The sequence below is a fragment of the Rhipicephalus microplus genome, chromosome 2 (assembly GCF_043290135.1).
Source record: "Rhipicephalus microplus isolate Deutch F79 chromosome 2, USDA_Rmic, whole genome shotgun sequence".
NCBI lineage: Eukaryota > Metazoa > Arthropoda > Arachnida > Ixodida > Ixodidae > Rhipicephalus > Rhipicephalus microplus.
In genome coordinates, this window is record NC_134701.1 from 29,621,399 (window position 1) to 29,640,487 (window position 19,089).

At 43.4% G+C, this 19,089-nt stretch overlaps 2 protein-coding genes across 5 annotated transcripts in view; one reads left to right on the top strand and one right to left on the bottom strand.

Annotated features, from left to right (window-relative positions):
• The window catches only part of LOC142796196 (uncharacterized), a 214,030-nt gene that overhangs the window by 112,951 nt on the left and 81,990 nt on the right, over nucleotides 1–19,089 (top strand). The window lies entirely within an intron of this gene.
• Nucleotides 3,402–19,089, bottom strand: part of LOC119169161 (uncharacterized) — a 153,016-nt gene continuing 137,328 nt past the window's right edge. For 3 of the 4 annotated variants that reach the window (XR_012893610.1, XR_012893609.1, XR_012893611.1), the window contains 2 exons: nucleotides 8,392–8,668; nucleotides 3,402–5,008 (listed from right to left, as the gene is read on the bottom strand). The gene's annotated coding sequence lies outside the window, so the exon portion shown is untranslated. The remainder of the gene's footprint in view (nucleotides 5,009–8,391; nucleotides 8,669–19,089) is intronic. The other variant, XR_012893614.1, reaches the window with a different exon arrangement.

Below are 19,089 nucleotides of genomic sequence, written 5' to 3' on the forward strand. Positions count from 1 at the left end.
GGCCACAACAACGTGCCTTTGGAAGTCTACTAGATCTTTCCCTGTTGCTGGTGACACGTGTCCTAAATATTTTAAAAGACCGACGCGCACGTGCTGGCAGCATCGCGGCATATCAGCACCTCAAACTATACCGTCTTTAAGCAAAAAAAAGCCATTTAGTACAGTGCGCGTCTGTACATGAATTTCTCCTTTTCTTTCTTTTTTTACGCTTACACCTACTGAAGCACGTTGCACATTTGAGTATTAATAGAAATGTTATTACGATGTAGCCTAAAGCGCATCTTGAAACAATATCAATCACTTTGAGCAGTGTAGAGACAATCTGCGATCAGCAACTAATCGCACCCTTGTTAACTGATCACATCACTCACTGTGTGAGTGATGCAGGCACTTACACAACATCGCGCATAGCAGTGTGAACTCGTTAAGTCACACGTTTAAACGGGCATCTGCAACAGGCCCGCGAACTCATGCTGTTGTAAATTGCTGGCAGCCTACTTCGGCAGAGCTGCTGCAGGCGCCCAGCTAGCGCTGTATGATTACTACCTTCGAAAACAGTACACTCACCGTTAACAGGCCCACGTTGTCCGTGTCCGCCACTTGTTGAATATTCCTTAATCCGAGCGTCACTTCGAAGACGGTGTCATGCGTGACCACCATTGAATATGCGCCTGTTCGCTAGGACACACACAGCGACCAAGACCCCAGACCAACACAACGGATTTGAAAGACGATGAGAGAGAGAGAGCAACGTTGAGAGAGAGGAGGAGTAGGCACTGGTGGCGGCGCCGCAGCTGTCGACGCAGGTGCTCGGTGACGCAACTATTCGCTTATCTACACCGCCGTTGGGGGGGGGGGGCAACGCTGGCCCGGGTGAGCAGGGTGAGCGCGAAACCCGCCAAGACGGCGCCAAAAGGTGAACGCTACGGCCCATACGGTGGGCGGCGTATCGACGCGGAAGGCAATCTAATTGCGCCTCAAGAATGACTCCTTCTAAATGGCAACTCTCTTTTCACCCAGCGGCACAGCGGCGCAGGTTATTTACCAGCCTTGGGTTCTTTGAGTATTTTGACGGAATGCGACTGCAGAGGGCGAAAAATTGTGAAGCAAAACTTGCGGAAAACAAAGTGCACCCTGGAATGGCCAGAAACAATAGTTATTTCGTCCTCGATGGCATTAGCGGGAGAGCATCGCTACAGCAATTTTCAGAGGAATTTCTTTTCGCAATGTTCGTGTCTGGCAATTCCGCGTGTGGTGCCGCAAACACTGAATGCGTAGTCGAAGCTGGAACAAATATAATTCACAGTCTCGGATGTTTAGAAGGCTTGTCACGCACCACGAAACGTGCCGAGGTTGTTATAACAAACTTTTTGCTGACCACATGATCAGCACATAATTCCATATGGTTGCCCAATAAGCTAGCTAAGCACCTGTAGCAAAGGCAGGGCACGTTCTTGTTAAACGTTGTTAATATAAACCGTGGTTGTGCATAAGTGCAGTGACAGCTTTCCGTGTGAATTGGTCCTAACTCACGTTTTCGAGCGTAGAAGCGCCTCAGTGGACCTAATCAGCTACCACAGCAAGTTCGTAAGCAATGATGAGGTACGAAAATGTGCAGCTGTTTTCCATGTACTGAATAGTCCGTGAACAGTGCGTTGACCACCGCCATTCCTTAAGCCACCTCCCATATAGACTCCCAGTCTGAACAGGTGTGGGGCCTTAAACACTAAGAAGCAGTGCCCCCCCCCCCCCCCCGCACACACACACGCGAAATTCGAGGGCGCACGGGCTCATACACACACATACTTATTCACAGCTCGAGAAAAACTCGAGAAAAACGAGCTCGAGCAGCTCGAGAAAAACGAGCGCGCTCTGGCTGGCTCTGGCAGCTCGCGGGTAGCCAGAAGTGGGAAATCGAAGAGCTCAGTGTTATCTGGGTGACGCATCGGTGCGAAATGCAGCCAGTCGCATTTTGCGCTGGTTACCGTCAGGCTGCGCCGACGAACGCTGGTCACGCCTGGCGTCAGACTATCAAGTAATCGCGTTTTACAAAGGTTGCGTCGCCGCGCCCAGCGTTCGCGCGCGTCAACGCTACACTGCAGTATATTGGGCCCTTCATGATGCGCTCGCGGACGTTTTGCTAGCTCCACATATCCCAAATTTGGTGTTACGTGACGTCAAAGAAAGACGTAGTATATGAGAGGTGCAAACATGATAATTCTGACATGGGTGTCATGTAGGAACATGAGAACATACTACGCCCAAAACGTGCTCGCGGACGTTTCTCTAGCTCCACGTATACTAAATTTGGTATCACGTGACGTGAATAGATGAGAGTAAACGACACATTCAAACATAATAATAATGACGCGGAAATCACGTATACGGCATCATTTACCTGCACCTCGTAACCTTGTGCTGATTTTTAAGTGACTTATATCAACATTTTTTATTCGCGCTTCGCATATCAACGATTCCCTTTCTACGTGGGATCTGCCAATTTCTTGACTAGTCATAACATAAAAATAATGACTGTTATGTCATGAATGCCATGATTTACATTTCATGGTCTTTGTGGTCTTGCTGTGGTCTTGTTCACATGTCATGTTGCAATACTGGCATGGTACGACATGATCGCATGGCAAACACAAGCGACAGACCCGAACATGAAAAGTATTATATGCTTGTCATGTAACAACATGACTACATGCCACGCTCATGATGTGCTCACGGTCATTTCGCTAGCGTCACATATACGAAATTCGGTACTATGGTACGTGAATGAATGACGAAGGTATGTGATAGGTGCAAACGTATTAATGATGAGATGCGTGAAATGTAACAACATGACTACATGCCATGCTCATGATGCGCTGGCGGCCGCTTCGCTAGCTCCACTTATACCAAGTTTGGTATAACGGGACGTGAATGTATGACGAAGGTATGAGGCTGGTGCAAACATGATAAACATGAGATGCGTTTTATGTGACAGCATGACTACATGCCGCAGCGAAGGCGCCAATATATTTCGACGTGACACGGCGCGTGTGCGCGCCGGCGTTGCCACGCCACACGCCGCTACTGTCGTCTCCTCGCAGGCGCGTGTCGCGCTCCGTTGCTTTGACACATTCGCGTTTCAGAGCGTCCGGTGACCCTCCGTCACACAAAGAGCAAGACGTCTGGGTAACACTTTGACACAAAATGCAGCATGGGGCATTTCGCGCCAGTTGCCATCGGGTCGCGTCGATGGACGCCGGTCGCGCTGGTCGCGCCTGGCGTGAGACTATTGAGTTCTTGCGTTTCGCTAACGTATAGCGTCGCTGTGTCCAGCGTGCGCGCGCGTCACCGTCACGTCGGAGTATATTGGGCCCTTCATGATGTACTGGCGGCCTTCCGCTAGATTCAATTCAATTCAATTCAATTGTTTATTAACAAACTGTGAAACATACAGAAACATCACGACTGGTTGGACCCATAGCCGAAGGCTAGCTGGGGGTCCAAAAAATAAATAAATAAGGGTTCCATGTACAAAAAAGATATATCACACGCATACACATATTCATCGTGCATCCTTAATTTGCACGAGTGAAACAAAGGGAGAGCGAAAGTGTCGGTAAATGCACGATTGTTTTTAACAGTTCCAACTTACGAAAATACAAGTAAACAAAGCAGATTGTTGCATTATTGTGAAGGTTGAAATATGCATGGCTAATACCGAAAACAAAAACCTAATCATTGGGTGACAATGGCATTTTTAAACGATTTCACAAGTTTCTGGTAGACACAATGCATACATACACAAACACACACACACACGACTGACATCATAATTGTTTTCATTGATAAATATTGTTCTGAGTAATTAAGTATTTCTTGAAAACAGATGAAAAATTATTCGACTGTTTTATTTCTGCTGGTAGTTTATTCGAAATTTTTGGCCCTGAAAACTGCAGCAAACGTTGTCCGTAAGTATTCCTCGTTGGCAGAAGATTGAAACTTTCATATGTTTGATTTCTGGTTACACGAGAGGATGTGCAAAATGAAGAAACATAAAGAGGTGGGCTGTTTTTGACAAAATTGAAAACACACGTGGCAATTTTTAATTGATTTTAATTTATTCCACATATACCCAACTTTTTGTTACATGACATAAATGGATGATGAAGGTGTATCACTGGCGCAAGCGTGGTAATCATGACACGCGTGGCACGCAAGGACATGCGAACATACAACGTTAATTTCGTGCTCGCGGCCGTTTCGCTAGTTTCACATATATAGATTTGGCATCACGTGAGGTGAATAAATGACGAATATAAGCGAAACATCCAAACATGGTCATCATGACACGGAAGTCGTTTACGGCACAATTTACCTCCACCTCGTAACGCTGTGATGATTTTAAGCCTCGCCGCGGTGGTTTAGTGGCTAAGGTACTCGGCTGCTGATCCTTAGAGCGCGGGTTCGAATCCCGGTTGCTGCGGCTGCATTTCCGATGGAGGCGGAAATGTTGTAGGCCCGTGTGCTCAGATTTGGGTGCACGTTAGAGAACCCCAGGTGGTCGAAATTTCTGGAGCCTTCCACTACGGCTTCTCTCATAATCATAAGGTGGTTTTGGGACGTTAAACACCACATATCAATCAATCATCATGGGATGATTTTAACCTGACATATCAAACTTCGTCATTCATGCTTCGCCTATCATAGATTACGTGAGATCTGCCATTCTTTTAGTTTCGGTTTTTTGGCCCCTCCTCACCAAGTCACGCTTCAGTTGTTGGCGCCTGTAGCAATAGGTGTCCAACACTTTTCGTTCCAAGTTTCACGAGCTTTAGTTGTTGATAGTCACATTCTTTTGTGGCTTGGCGCTGATAGTCGTCGGAAGTTTCACTGTTCCACCAGCCGCTGTTGCCATCCATGGCAATTCTGTCGAGGGCACGTCCCAAGCATGTGCAATCATGAGCCCACTGTCCAGACTGCAACTATACGTCGATGCTACAACGTGAGCAACCTGCAGCAACAGAAGAAACGTTAGCTGCATGTGGCGAAATTTGTTTAAATTTTTGATAGTATGGAATATATCCACTCAGGGGGATTGGTAAAAAAAGAGCAGAGTACTTTTTATGCAAGCATTACAACTGTGTTTAAGAATGAATTATTATAAAAATATGGCTAATGCAAAAAATACAGAGTGGGAGAAAGGGGGAAATAGAAAAAAGGGTAATCTCAGAGATTTTGATGTCTCAGATTTTGAGCTGACCACACAGCTGCGTTTACTTCTCCTAATCACGTAGAGTTTATGTTAAAACACTTTTTGATGAGACACAGTACTACTTATAAGATTGGGGATTACAATGGGATACGCTTAGATGTCTGAAAAAAAATCGCAAACAGCATTCAAAGCATGGCTGTGGCAATGTCACAAACTGAGGCACCAAAGTTCGCTACAGTTTCCGCCGTCAATATAACACCTATCTTCAGCAAGGGAATAACTAGAAGCCTTTTTTCAAGTATAGAGTATCGGCCGCAAGATAAAAAAGGATGACCAATTCTTTCTATTTCTCCGCAAGATGCACAGCTGCATGATATCACTCGACCAGCACTGTGTAAATAAAAATTTAGAGGGGGGAATATGGCATCAAATTATATCATATAAAAACTTCGAGCTTTCAGGACTCACTCGACTGAAGTTGGCCATGAAAAATTGAGGTGGTTATATTATGCCCATGTGAGTATTGTTTCCGTAATATCAGTGAAACTTGCTCGAGTTCTATATCTTACTGAGGTTATACATTCTACCTCTGACAGTACGGGTATTATTCCGTCATCAAGCATGGCTCGTGCTAACGAATCTGCTAGTTCAGTCCATCTCAATCCGGAGTGACCTGGAACTCACAGCAACCTCAGCTGTCTCAGCTGCAGTGGTACTATTGTTCGGAATGTCCAGTTCTCAGAAACTCTCAGAGCTGCACAAACTGGAAGAGAATCTGTCATTGTGGCTGTACTGTCTTCATTTTTCGGAAGTTTTCGAGTGCTAAAACAACTGTCTGCTTAAAAAACTGTTGTAGAATCTGGGAGTTTCTTTGAGACCAACCAGGCGAGTAAATCAGAGGCAAAGCCTACGCCTGCTTTTCGATTATTCAAGGAAGCATCTGTGGCTAATATAATATTTCTTTCTGCATGTACCAAAAATCTGTTATATGCTATTTAAATACTGAGGGAATTGGACCTAGCTTTTTTTGGCGGGGGGTTACAATGATTCATAACACTACAATTCAAGTCATTGCTAGCAATTACATTTCTATTGCTTACATGCATACTTGGTAGTTTCTTTTGAACAAACTTGTCCGGGGTGTGTGAATCCGTCACCAATGAGCAAGAAAGAAGGCGTAGGGGTCTGACACGAAAGCATACTGAGATCTTTTTGCCGGAAACCCATAAAATTTTCGAAAAATATGCTAGTACTGTCAAAATGCGACATCTACAAAGTAGTGTAGGAAGGTGCGCTTCTGATACAGTAAATCGATAGCGTCAAACCTGGGAAGACCAAAACACATTCGCAATGCTTCTCGATCCACGACAACCACAGGTTTTGTTTCATAAACAGGGCCACCCGAGAATAGTATGACTCGGAATTCGAGGTTGGTGGGTTGACTCCAAGAGGAATGGATCGACCCACCACGAGAGATCGGCCACCGATTTCGCGAAGATTGGGCGCTTGTAAGATTTGCACAACATTATCAAGGTGTGCCTCCGTAACCCGTATTCATGGTTACACAGATTATGCAGCAAGCATAAGGTCCGTTGTTCCTTGGCAGCCATATACTCTATGTGTAGGCTCTAGATATGCTTTTTATTATAAACGATTCCCAAGTATTTTTTAGAGTCAACTTGTTGAATGTGTTCCTGTTGATATAGTACTGAAATTGAATTGAGTCTGTAAGCGGAAGCATCAAGAGTGCACTATTACTGGCGTTAAACAAAAATGCATTGAACTGCAGCAACATTTTCAGCACATAATGTACACTAGGGTTGAGAGCTGGGCTGGTTGGTGAGATATCATTTTAACATAAATGGTGTAGTAGCGTAACTTCGACGGGGACACAGAGGACCAGAAAACACGACACTTGCTACGTACTGCGAGTGCCGTGTTTGCTTGTCCTCTGTGTCTTCGTCGAAGTGGCGCTACTACAACGTATGTTAAAATAACATCAATATATCTTTGCATTTCAAATTTTAGTGTGTAAACATCACAGTCATCAGCGAAGGATGCCTAGTCATCAGCATAAAACTTCCTGTTCAGGTGGAATTGTTCTCAATAAAGCATTGAATATACTGGACATAATACTGCTAATTTAGGAACTCTCCGTGTCTGTTTGAATTTACATGAAAATCATCCATCTTTAATGCAGTAAAATTCTCTTTATTTCAGAAATTCTGCCACCCACGTATTAAAATATAGTGGAAAGTTTAATATCTGTGCGTATTCAATAAAAGGGGGCCCTCTCCACTGCCACAAGCTTTGGCTATGTCAAGCGTTATTAACGCAGCGTATAGTCCCTTTTCGAGCAAACTGAATTTGATCTCTGAATCAGCATGGGCACACCAAATAGCAATCACTACAAAACCGAGTTGGTTCGGTTTATTACTAAGGTATGTGCCATCCAGATACTTACCCTGCCATGTAGACCTGCTCTACTACACTCTTAAAAAAAGGTAGTGCTACTTACTAATTTTGAGGTAGTAAATTGCTGTCGCAACATTCACTACCTAAGCAGCAGCTGTAGGAAGTAAATTGCAGGCTAGTAAAGTCACTACCATGTCATTTACAAGCTGCACTTATTACGTACCAGGACGTATTAACATAAAGATAGTAAATTTACTACTATGATGGTTACTAGCTCCTGTTACCACTGGGTGAAAGGTAGTAAAATAAACTAGTATTAGTGCTACCTTGATGGTAACTAATTTGTTACTACTTACTGGAAGGTAGTAAGCTATGCCAGTAGGTTTACTACCAAGAATGTTACTAGGTTTGTTACTATACATGTAGGAAGGTAGAATATGTAAATGAACTTTCACAGTAAATGCTTGCTATTGGCCGAGTAGCGATGCAAACTAGTGACAACACTTGGCAACATTAGTGAAATTCATGCATGTATTTTTGTTCATGAAGCTGAGTAATGTTAACAAATAGTGCAATAAAATAAAAACATGTTTCTATACATCAAGAACATCCATCAGTTTAACTCGCACAAGTATAGGCTGGACAAAAATATGAGTGGCGACTAACTTCGTATCAAGTAAGTATCAAGAAATGTTTAGCATGGCAGCAAAAAACAAAAATACACATTTTGAATGAAATATTTATTCAAAAGCGACTCTTTCAGGTACCTTAATCGTTCACGATGTTTTTTTTATATAGCTGTGGTCAACCGCTTCACTTGTGGTGATGTTTATGCACATCTTAGGCCGCAGAAATTTTCCAGCTCAGTAGATGTTATTGGTTGTGTGGTGCGTATTGCACAATAAATGCATAAGGTATCTGCGCCAAGGCTGTCGCACCAGCAATGACATCCAGGACCTCCACTAACAAGTTTTTGAACTTTGCGGGGGTCTCCACTGCATTTCGGGGTTGTTTGACCTTCAGGTTCAGTGAAGTGTAGGCATTCTGTAATAAAAAGCAAATAAGCAAATGATGAGCATCAGCATGACTGAATATCAGCGTGAATGATTATCAGCAGAATGAATATTTCATTCAGTTAAAATTCCTGCCTTTCTATTGTAAAAACGTAATGAATTCGATGGTTTTATGATTATAAAACGCACCATTGTGGACACATAAGCTTATTTTGACCAATTTTCATTAACATGCACCTATTGCTCATTGGTGCTGCGAATTGTAGTATTATCGAATTGCTATATATTTATAACATTCTTTTATGTTGCAAACTTTTGTAACTGTCGTACCTGCTATTGATTTTTTATTATACTCACTGACGTTTCAGTACTCACTCCTGCTTGGGCACGAATAGGGCCTAAAGTATTTTTAAATAAATAAAAAAATATCGAAGTATTCATGTGCTTTTGCGTTTCGCCCTCATCAAGATTTTGTGCGTCATGCTGATGAATGCGCCTGGTGGTTGCCTTGGCGTGCCTCCTTCATTTGCAATCTGCCTATTTTTCAGTTACTTCATTGCTTCAAGTCTTTACAAAAATACTTTCTTTCTTGATCTGATGTCTGAAAATAGCGCTAAGAAACGGGGACAAAAGAAAAGGGTACACGACACAGGCACTAACTTCCAACTTAATGTTTATCACCACCACACACTCGCCTATATCACCAGAAGAGTAAAGTCACATGAAATGTATGATGAGCCCAAAAAATAATTTTTCAGAAAATAAAAAAACACAATTAAAATACAATTCTTCCGCCTAAACAGATGTGCTTTCCGGGGTTCCTCAAGGATCGGTCCTAGGCCCTCCTTTGTTCCTCATATTCATCAACGACTTGCCATCTCGAATTACCTCGTCCATTCGTGTTTTCGCTGACGACTTCGATGTGTATCGCAGGATATTCAATAGCACGGATCAATCATCATTCCAGCAAGACATTAACATCATCGAAGCATGGTGCTTGCGCTGGCTCATGGAACCTACTGTCTCCAAATGCAAACACATGCTCACCTCTCGCAAATAATCCAACCTTCTTTTTCAGTACATCTTGAACTCCACTGTCATATCCCAAGAGGATTCCTACCACTACCCGGTTGTCCTCATAAAGAGTACCCTGACCAGATCAGACCACATCATAGGACTTGCAGCAGATGCGTCCAGGACCCTTGGATTCCTCAAACAATCCCTGCGTCCCTCCCCTCCCGCCACGAGAAAACTTGCGTACGAAAAGTTCGCAAGGACCAAACTAGAATTTGCTTCCGCCATTTAGAGCCGCCCTCAAGATTACCTCATCTCTTTTGTTGAGTCAGTTCAGAATCATGCCACCCGGTTCTTATCATTTCAATACAGCAAACATGCAAGTGTCACTCAGAATACTCTTCTGCTTACTCCTTTAGCTGATCGCAGAAAAACCGCGTGGATAAGGCTTTTTTATAAACTGTACCACAACGTTTCTCATCTGCATGGCACTATACTCAATCCACCAACTCGCACCCCTAGTCGGCTGTCAACTTTAAAGGTGTTCAACGTCTCCATGGATCAACTCTAGCCTTTCACAAATCATTTCTGCCTTCAGCAATTGCATACTCGAACAGTCTTCCGGAATTTGTTGTTCAGGAGCGTGACCCAGACAAATTCAAAGTGTTGTTGTCTACAGTTTTAGTCAACTTTCCCGCCATTCTGCTCGTCAATTAGCTTCTTCTCAACAATAAAGTCTTCTTTTTGTTAATTCTTAAGGTATTCATTGGCGCTCGCGTCCAACTACCTACTACGCGTATTAGTCCTTACACTATTCCTATTTACTCTGCCTTTTTGTTTATTTGCTGTATAATTAGTAGTCGAACATTGCATTTCTGTCATTACATGTCCATAATATTCTCCCCCCTTATGTAAGGCCTTGTATAGGCATTTAGGAGTTAATAAATTATCATGATGATCCCTAAGCATAAGCGAGGCAGTGCTGCCACACTGAGACCTCAGTGATACGATAGCCTCAGCCTCAATAATCTGTCTAGTTAGCTTGTAAAACATTCTCTTGATAATTCTGAATGCATTAAATATCGGGGAACAGCCGCAGTATGTACAATGAATGGCCATTCAAGTGCCTTGGTCATTTTTCACGTTATTACAATGTTGTCTTAATCTATCATTAAGGCAACGGCCTGTCTGTTCAGTATACTCTTTACCACAACAGAGTGGGATACGATAAACAATGAAAATAACGCAGGCAACAAAACAGTTTGATGCTTCATTGCCGCGACGGAAATTCTAAAGATTGTAACCTTTGGGTTTCCGTCGCGGCCATGAAGGCCACAAAGGCTGGCCAACTTGGTGTGAACAGTAAAGACACTCCTAACTTTATAGCACTTAGCTCATTTCTTTAGGTTGTGTGATATTTTGGGATGATATGGTATGACGACTAGGTGCTTAGGTTTTTCGGTATCATTACGCGCTGTACATCCTGGGTTGCGAAGCCTACGGAGCAAGCCTTCTGCAGCCGAAGTTTGAACGTGCAGATGATAACCTGTTTTTCGACAATTTGTGTTACTGACTATGAAAACCTTTGGCTATTTCGTGCTCACAAGATTTAATTGATGCATGACGGGAACAATGACTCACAATGCCTCTTTTTACTAGTTTCGAATGAGCTGATTAGTAAAGAAGGACCGGTATGTTCATGCGTGGTTGGTATGCCCAACAAATGTGGTTAGGGCGAAAGGTAAAAAAGACATCGAAGAATTTTATGGCATTGCTCTCAGGCAGTTCATAAGTAAACGTCAAGGGTTTAAAACACCCAGACAATTGCGAACCTATTTTTACCGAACTTGCCTCGTCTGCTGCCGTGTCGTTATTTAGCAAAGCAAAATAGTCATCGACATACTTGCACACTTTCTTGATGTGCAATTATAAAGATGTAGGGTAATTGATCTGTCAATTCTACTTAAGAATATGACGTTTAAAATGAGCGGTATTCATGACCCTATACAGATTCCGTCTGTAATCCCATAAAATGTAGGTTGACTTGAGGTTAAATGATAAATGTTCTAGAAACTGACTGCTAGAAATAACACACTTGGTTTGAAATCTACCAGAGCCAAATAATTCTATGCACTCTTCAACCGCAGGAAGCAGCAGATCGTAGAAAATAGAATAATACAAATAATTATTCCCCATGATCTGTTGCTTCCTGTGGTCGAAGAGTGCATATATTTGTTTGGCTCTGTTAGGTTTCAAACCAAGCGTGGTGTTCCTGCCAGTGAGTTTCTAGAACTTTTATCATTTTTCCTCAAGTTGACCTACATTTCATGGGATGACAAGCCTTTATTCAAAAGGACGGAATCTTTATCGGGTCATGCATAGCGCTCATTTTAAACGAGATATTCTTAAGTAGAATTGACAGGTCGAACAACCTACATCTTGATAAATAGAGCATAAAGAAAGTTCTCAGGTATGTCGATGATGTATCGGGCAAGTGTGATGATTGTATCGGCGTCATTGCGTGTCAGTGACGCGCAGTCTGTTCAAGTGCGTTTGCTGGTGCCTTCATAAGCTGAGTTCCAATAAACAACGTTGTCTTTCTTGCACTGACCATGCTGCTGTCAGCGTCGTCCATATGGTCGTGGCGCTAGCCGAACAGATAACTGCCTTATTTTGCTAACTGACGACACAGAAGCAGACGAGACAGTTTGGGTGAAAACAGTTTCGAAATTTTCTGAGTGTGTTACACCTTTTGCTTATGACTCTTGCTTATGAAGTGCCTGAAAGCAATGCCATAAAATTTCTCGATGTCTTCTTGAACTTTCACCCTAACCGCAATTATTGGGCATACCAACCACGCATGAACAAACGGGTCCTTCCTTAGCAATCAGCTCATTACAAACTAGTAAAAAAGGCATCATCAGTCATGGTTTCCGTCATGCATTAAGCGAATCTTGTGAGCATGAAATCATAATCGGTCATACCCATTGTCGAAAGCAGGTTATACTCTGCACGTTCAAACTTTGGTTGCAGAAGGCTCACGACGTGCGCTTCGCAATCCATGATGTACAGTGCGCCATGATGCCGAGAAACCGAAGCACCTAGTCGTCATACCATACCATCACAGGATATCGCACAACATGAAAATTAGTCAAGCGCTCTGAAGTTAGGGCTGTATTTTCGGCTCCCAAGAAGCTCGCCAGCCTTTGTGGCCTTCATGACCGTGACGGAAAACCAAAAGCTTGTAATAATAAGCATCTAACTGTTTTTGTTCCTTGCATCATTTGCGTTGTTTACCGTATCCCGCTCTCTTGTGGTAAAGAGTATATATATTGGAGAGACAGGCCGTTGCCTAATAATAGATTATGAGAACATTGTAATAACTGAAAAAATTACAAAGGGCGTAGGCTGGCCATGCATTTTAAATCCTGTGGCTGCTCACCGGTATTCAATGCGTGTACAGTTATCAAGTGAATGTTTGACAAGCTTACTAGAGAGAATTTTGGGGCTGAGGCTATGGCATCACTGGGGTCTAAGTGCGTCAGTATTGCCTCGCTTATGCTCATGATAAGGAATCGCATTTTCTAATGAATTATTTTTGTGCTTATCATACGTGTCATGTGACATTATTCCTCTGTTCATTGTTTTGTTTCTGTGGTTAGTTGTGCACGCACTTCTTTCATTCATAATTTATCTTTCCTATTTTGCAAAGCAACGACTACTTTCGGTGTGCTGTAGAAACTACTTTCACTCCGAGGCGGCCCGCAATCTTTTTTATACGATGCGAGACGTCGTGAAAGTGCGGTATCACCGCAGTCCTGCGACACCTCCCATTTTCATTCTGAAATTTTCGCTGCTCTTGATCCTTCTGCGACTTCTTGGCTGATTTGATTGATATGTGGGGTTTAACGTCCCGAAACCACGATATGATTATGAGAGACGCCGTAGTGGAGGGCACCGCAAATTTTTACTACGTGGGGTTCCTTAACGTGCACCCAAATCCGAGCACACGGGCCTACATTTCCGCTTCCATCGGAAACGCAGCAGCCGCAGCCGGGATTTGATCCCGCGACTTGCGGGTCAGCAGACGAGCACTTTAGCCACTACACCGCCACGGCGGGGCCTCATGACTGATTTCAATGGGGAGTTAGCCACTGACCTAGTGTAGCAATTTGGATACCCAGCTTGCTGCAAATGACCAAGTTGGGCTTGGAAGCTTTCTTATACCAAATGATGGCAAGACTTCTGCAAAGCATTCTTTAACCACGTGCTTGCTACCCCTCTTTTGGCAGGTTTTTAGTGACTGCAAAGGAAGGGGAGTAAAGGGCTACTGGCACGTGGCTCGTGTTTCAAGCACACATGAGAACCCTGAGTGCTTAGCCGCAAGTCTGGAAACCTGATGGTTCCTTTTTGCGCTGACTCATGTGTCAGCGTCAAGGGAATTAGTCTGAAAGGATTCCAGTACATAAGCCGCCTCGTTCAAACCACTCCCAGATGTCACCACCAGAAAACTATCGACGTAGCTGAATACTCTTTCTACCAGCGTGATATCCAACCAGCGGGAGAGTGCTATGTCATACTCTGCTAACGGCAGGTCACTCAAACCGGCGCGATACAGTAACCAATGCCCACACCCCACTTTTGTGTGTACCTTGTTTTTCCACATGGTGAATGTCAATCGTAAATAAAATGAAAGAAGCGCAAGGAATCTTCCTACGTACACCAGCGCATGCCCTGCGAATGATAAACCACCATACATAGCTATACGTTCCTCGACGCAAGCGATGTCGCCTCATGGGGCAGTGAATAAAAAAGATCCTTTATATCAACAAACAAAGCATCAAAACTGGCTCCTGTGTTTTCCTTGAAATATGAAATTGCACTTTCCGTGTTCCTGATCAAGAATCGGTCATCCACCTTCAGTAGGTTCAGTTTTTCTTGCAAGTACAAAGCCACTGACTTGCACTAAGTTCCTCTCTCCGATACTCTGAGACGGAGCCTTGTGCATTTTGGCCGCGAACAGCAAATCGAAACCTGTGGCGCCACACCTAATCATCGAGTTCAATACCCCGGCTAAGCGAAGCTTGTCGCACACACTTTTTGCTTTCGCTTTCACTTTAGACATCGAAATACCAATACATCCTTTAAAGTTGGAGTCAAGAGCGCCAAATGCCTTTTCATGAAACGTGCTACTAGGCATACCCATAAACGCTCCTTCGTTATCGGCGGGTAACACAAATAAATTATTGTCTTTAGGAAAGGGAACCACTGGCCTCACCGGAAGATTAGTTGTAGGCACCTTGCTTCATACCAGCACGTCTACTCCTGCAACACATCTGTCTGCTTCACTGTGCGACGCTTGCTTGGCAACTTGTCGGACACGTGTCAGTAACTCTCGGGCTTGTCGTTTTGGCTCAACCGCGTATTTAAGTAATATAGGCGAGCATGCGGTGGTAATAAATATGTTGCAAGTTAGCGCTTGTGTGTTGGGTCCTCTTCTTGTGTCCCCGTTTCTTAGCGCTATATTCAGTCGTCACAATGCACCAGCAAGCCCAAATATCAACAGTTTCTTGATGTACTTTCGCTTAACAATAAAAAAATGTGAAGGTATAAAATGTGCCAGGCACAGATCTAGGCCTTTGCTGCACTGTTTGAATCTTTTTAAAAGACAGACAAAATGGTTTTATGTTCAGAAGCACGATACAGGAAGAAATAAAAGCAACACACTGCTCGACAACTTAGTGAAATTGTGATCCAAGACTGTCAAGCATACTTTGTAGGAAATTTGGTATGAAATTATGGTTATAGGGGTCCTTGGTATTTCACGAATACATTTTCCAAAAAGAAACACTATGTTGACATCACCGTAATACATGGATGAGATGATGCGAAGTTTCCTTAACATGAGTTTGTACAGGACATTTGTAGACATTTGAAGACTAGAGTGTGTTCGTCTTTGGTGGGTGAGCGGCTTTAAACGACGAAGACATTGTGATAACCACATGTTCCAACGCCTGATTTTCATGGGCGCTTGTACCATGCAACATTACTGCAATATTTATAGTTGCATTGTGAAGCATGTACACAGGACGCGTGCGTTTGTAAAGCATGGATAACTTTTTTCACTGCATTTCTAAGCAGAGAAAGTTCTTTTCAAAGCATTTTAGGCAGACGATTGACCATGTGGTAGAACATCCGCTTGACACTAAAACGACGCGGGTACACTTCCCACTCGGATCCAAACAAGCTGGGTTTGATCCCAACTCGGACCCAGGACTTTTCGTTATTTATTCTATGTGCATCGTTATTGATATTTCGGTGATGCATATCATAATTTTTCGGTCGCAACCAACGACGCGGAAGCCGAGACCACTGCCGGAAATTCTGCAAAACGAGCTCTTTAACGCTGTTGCGTGAAAATGGGAGTTTGTAAATAAAACGGAATGGTGAATTATTTTACCGGTGTGAGTTTATTCATTTTTTAATTATCCGAAGGTGCGAAACCATAATTATAACATAGAACACATTGAGGACGAACGCTGTTTACCTTCGTATTCTAGCCCCAATGCGCACCGTTAAAAAAGTCAGAGTTAATTCATAAATCTCTATGCAGCGTTTCTCCATTGCGTGATTGGATATGTTGTCACAACAGTGTCAACATGTCAAATCACACCGCGGCTGAACTGGGATAAAAAGCGGGTGCCACTGATGCATTGCCGAAAATTCCTTGCCCTTGCAATCACTCTGGAGGAACTAACACTAACACTTTTATTTACCTGTATCGACACCCACGATGGAATTGAAAAGATTACCTGCAGGTATAAAAGCAGCATTTCTACAAAGTAGAGCATAGTTACAGACAATTCTTAGAATATTGGATTTGAAGTGGGCTTGTTAAGGTTTACTTTGATACCGGCTGCCTCAGCAAAGAGGCTTACTTTGCTTCTACTTTCCCTGTTCTCAGCGAGTGTGCAAAAAATGGCAGCATATCCACGGGGTGATTGATCGAGAGTGGGGTGAAGCATCCGTTTGTCAATTGGTTCTTGCTTCCGTCCATCCATGTGTCCATCTGCTTGACCGTCCATGCGTCCATCCGCCCGTCCGTGTGTGCGTCTGTTCGTGCGTCCGCACATCCATCCGTGCATCTGTCCCTGCGTTCGTCCATGCATCCGCCCCTGCGCCCGTCCATGCGTTTATCCGTCCGTGCAGCCATCCACGTGTCCGTCCATGCATCTGTCTCTGTGTCCGTTCGTCCATCTAGTCAACACTCCAACTACCACCATCTCGCATCTTTTCATCGTGTATTCCGCATATAGAAGCACCACCATCCGGCGGACATTCTAAGAACTAAACGAGAGGTGGCACACGCACACTTTCTTACGGCTTGCGCTTCGTGTCTACTTCCCACCTTTAACCACCTCGAGCTCATTGTATATACTATTTCACTGAATTTATGGCAATGCAGCCTAACGCTCGCTAATCCATTCTAAAACCGAGGAGGTTACGGTCAGCGAGTATAACCTAGCAACCCTTTTTTGTCAGATAGTGCTCAATGTACATGCCACTGGCTGCTGAATGGGAATGAGAGACAGGAGAATTCGGCTTTTAACGCGCACACTGCAAATTTTTTATTGTTAAGCAACGCACAGGAGAAATCTCCCACCAACACAACCTTGCAGGTCAAAGCGTAAGACTAGTTACATACTACGACGAGGGACGAACGGGTGCCGCTTTGTGGAACTTCGCCCTTAAAAAGGCAATTGCAAATGCGAACGTAGGACAGAAAACACATGATAACAATCTTGACAAAAACTAACGACCTATGGTGACTTCGACTGTTAAAAAACGGTGACAGTAATAGTGTACATACCAGAGTTATAACTCTGTGTACATACACGTAGATTTGCCGCTTTAAGGCTTCAGTTATGGTGGGTTGCTGTGATGTACTCCTCACTAGCCAACATTGGCGTAGGCGAAGGAGGGAGTGTTTTACTCCTCCGAAACTTTGAAAGTTTTGTATGTGAAGACACGCTCATATACAAAAAACGTACGAGCATATATAAGATATGTACAAATACCCTCCCCGTTTTCTTCGCTGACTTACGGAGGCCAGCGGCGACGACGGCGCGGACCGATGTGCGCAGAACAGACGTTGAAACGGTAAGCAAGCAGACGCGAAAACGCGACAAAGTGCGGCTGCAGTAGTTGCCATAGTAACGACAGAGATATCTTTCATCGGCTTTTTTGCTGATGGCTTGCGTACCGTTCCTTGAATTCTCAGCACTCATCACTTTTCAATCAATCTGTCTCGAATCATAAGGGCTGGTGTCAGAATAATCCGCAATATTGGACCACTGAGAGCGTCTTTCGTCGGAGCGTCCGCTATTTCACCATTTTCGTTCATTTCTGTCCCTTTGTGGCCCGGCACCCAGTTTAACTTGATTAGAGTTACGTGGCTAGGAAACAGGAAATGAAAAGTTTGTTATATAATTGATAATAGTAATAATAACAATAGCTAATGTTCCACGTCCCAAAGCCAAGTGATTATTGACAACCGTCATTTTATTGAGTGCCGAACACTCAGATAAACTATCTGTAACTATGGCCACACTTCAGGTTGGTGGGCTGAGCTTTCGTAATGCCATTCTGCCTAAGAAACTTATAAGAAATTCGGAATGTTATTGAGAATGAACAACTGAAGGCCTCGGAAAAAGTACCCATGCCGGATTTTTTTTCACAGTGTGCGGCATCTGTAGCTATATTTTTTGCATTTATCCGCTCGAAATGCCTCTGCAGAAACTATTGCGAAATATGGTAAGGCAAAATTTTTGCCTGATTTGCATATATATCCTGAAAAACACCTTTAAACTTCTGTCTTTGGTTATCGATGTAAGGAACTTCACTCCGTTTAACATCTAACGGTTCAACAATTGCTTCTACGAAGATTGATTGATTGATTTGTGGGGTTTAACGTCCCAAAACCACTATATGATTATGAGAGACGCCGTAGTGGAGGGCGCCGGAAATTTCGACCACCTGGGGTTCTTTAACGTGCACCCAAATCTGAGTACACGGGCCTACATTTCCGCCTCCAAAGTGCTTCTACGAAGCCCAACCACGCTGTATAAAAGTAAAGTCAATAAGATAGTAAAAAGAAACAACTCATACGGATGTATACTTAAAAATAACTTTCATTTTTAGAAAATTCCCATAAATCTTTAGGAATCATTGCATGATTAGTATCCTAAGTCTGCACAAAAAAAGAGGACAACCTCACTTCTAGGTAGAGGACATTATTGACTGTGAATTTCTGTAATCCAAGGAATAAATTTTGGCCTTCGTTTCCAAGAGTACAAGAGTAAACAATTTATAAGCTGGTGTACCAGAATAGAAAACACATCCAAATTCTAATACGGTGTGCAACTACTGGTGTCCTGA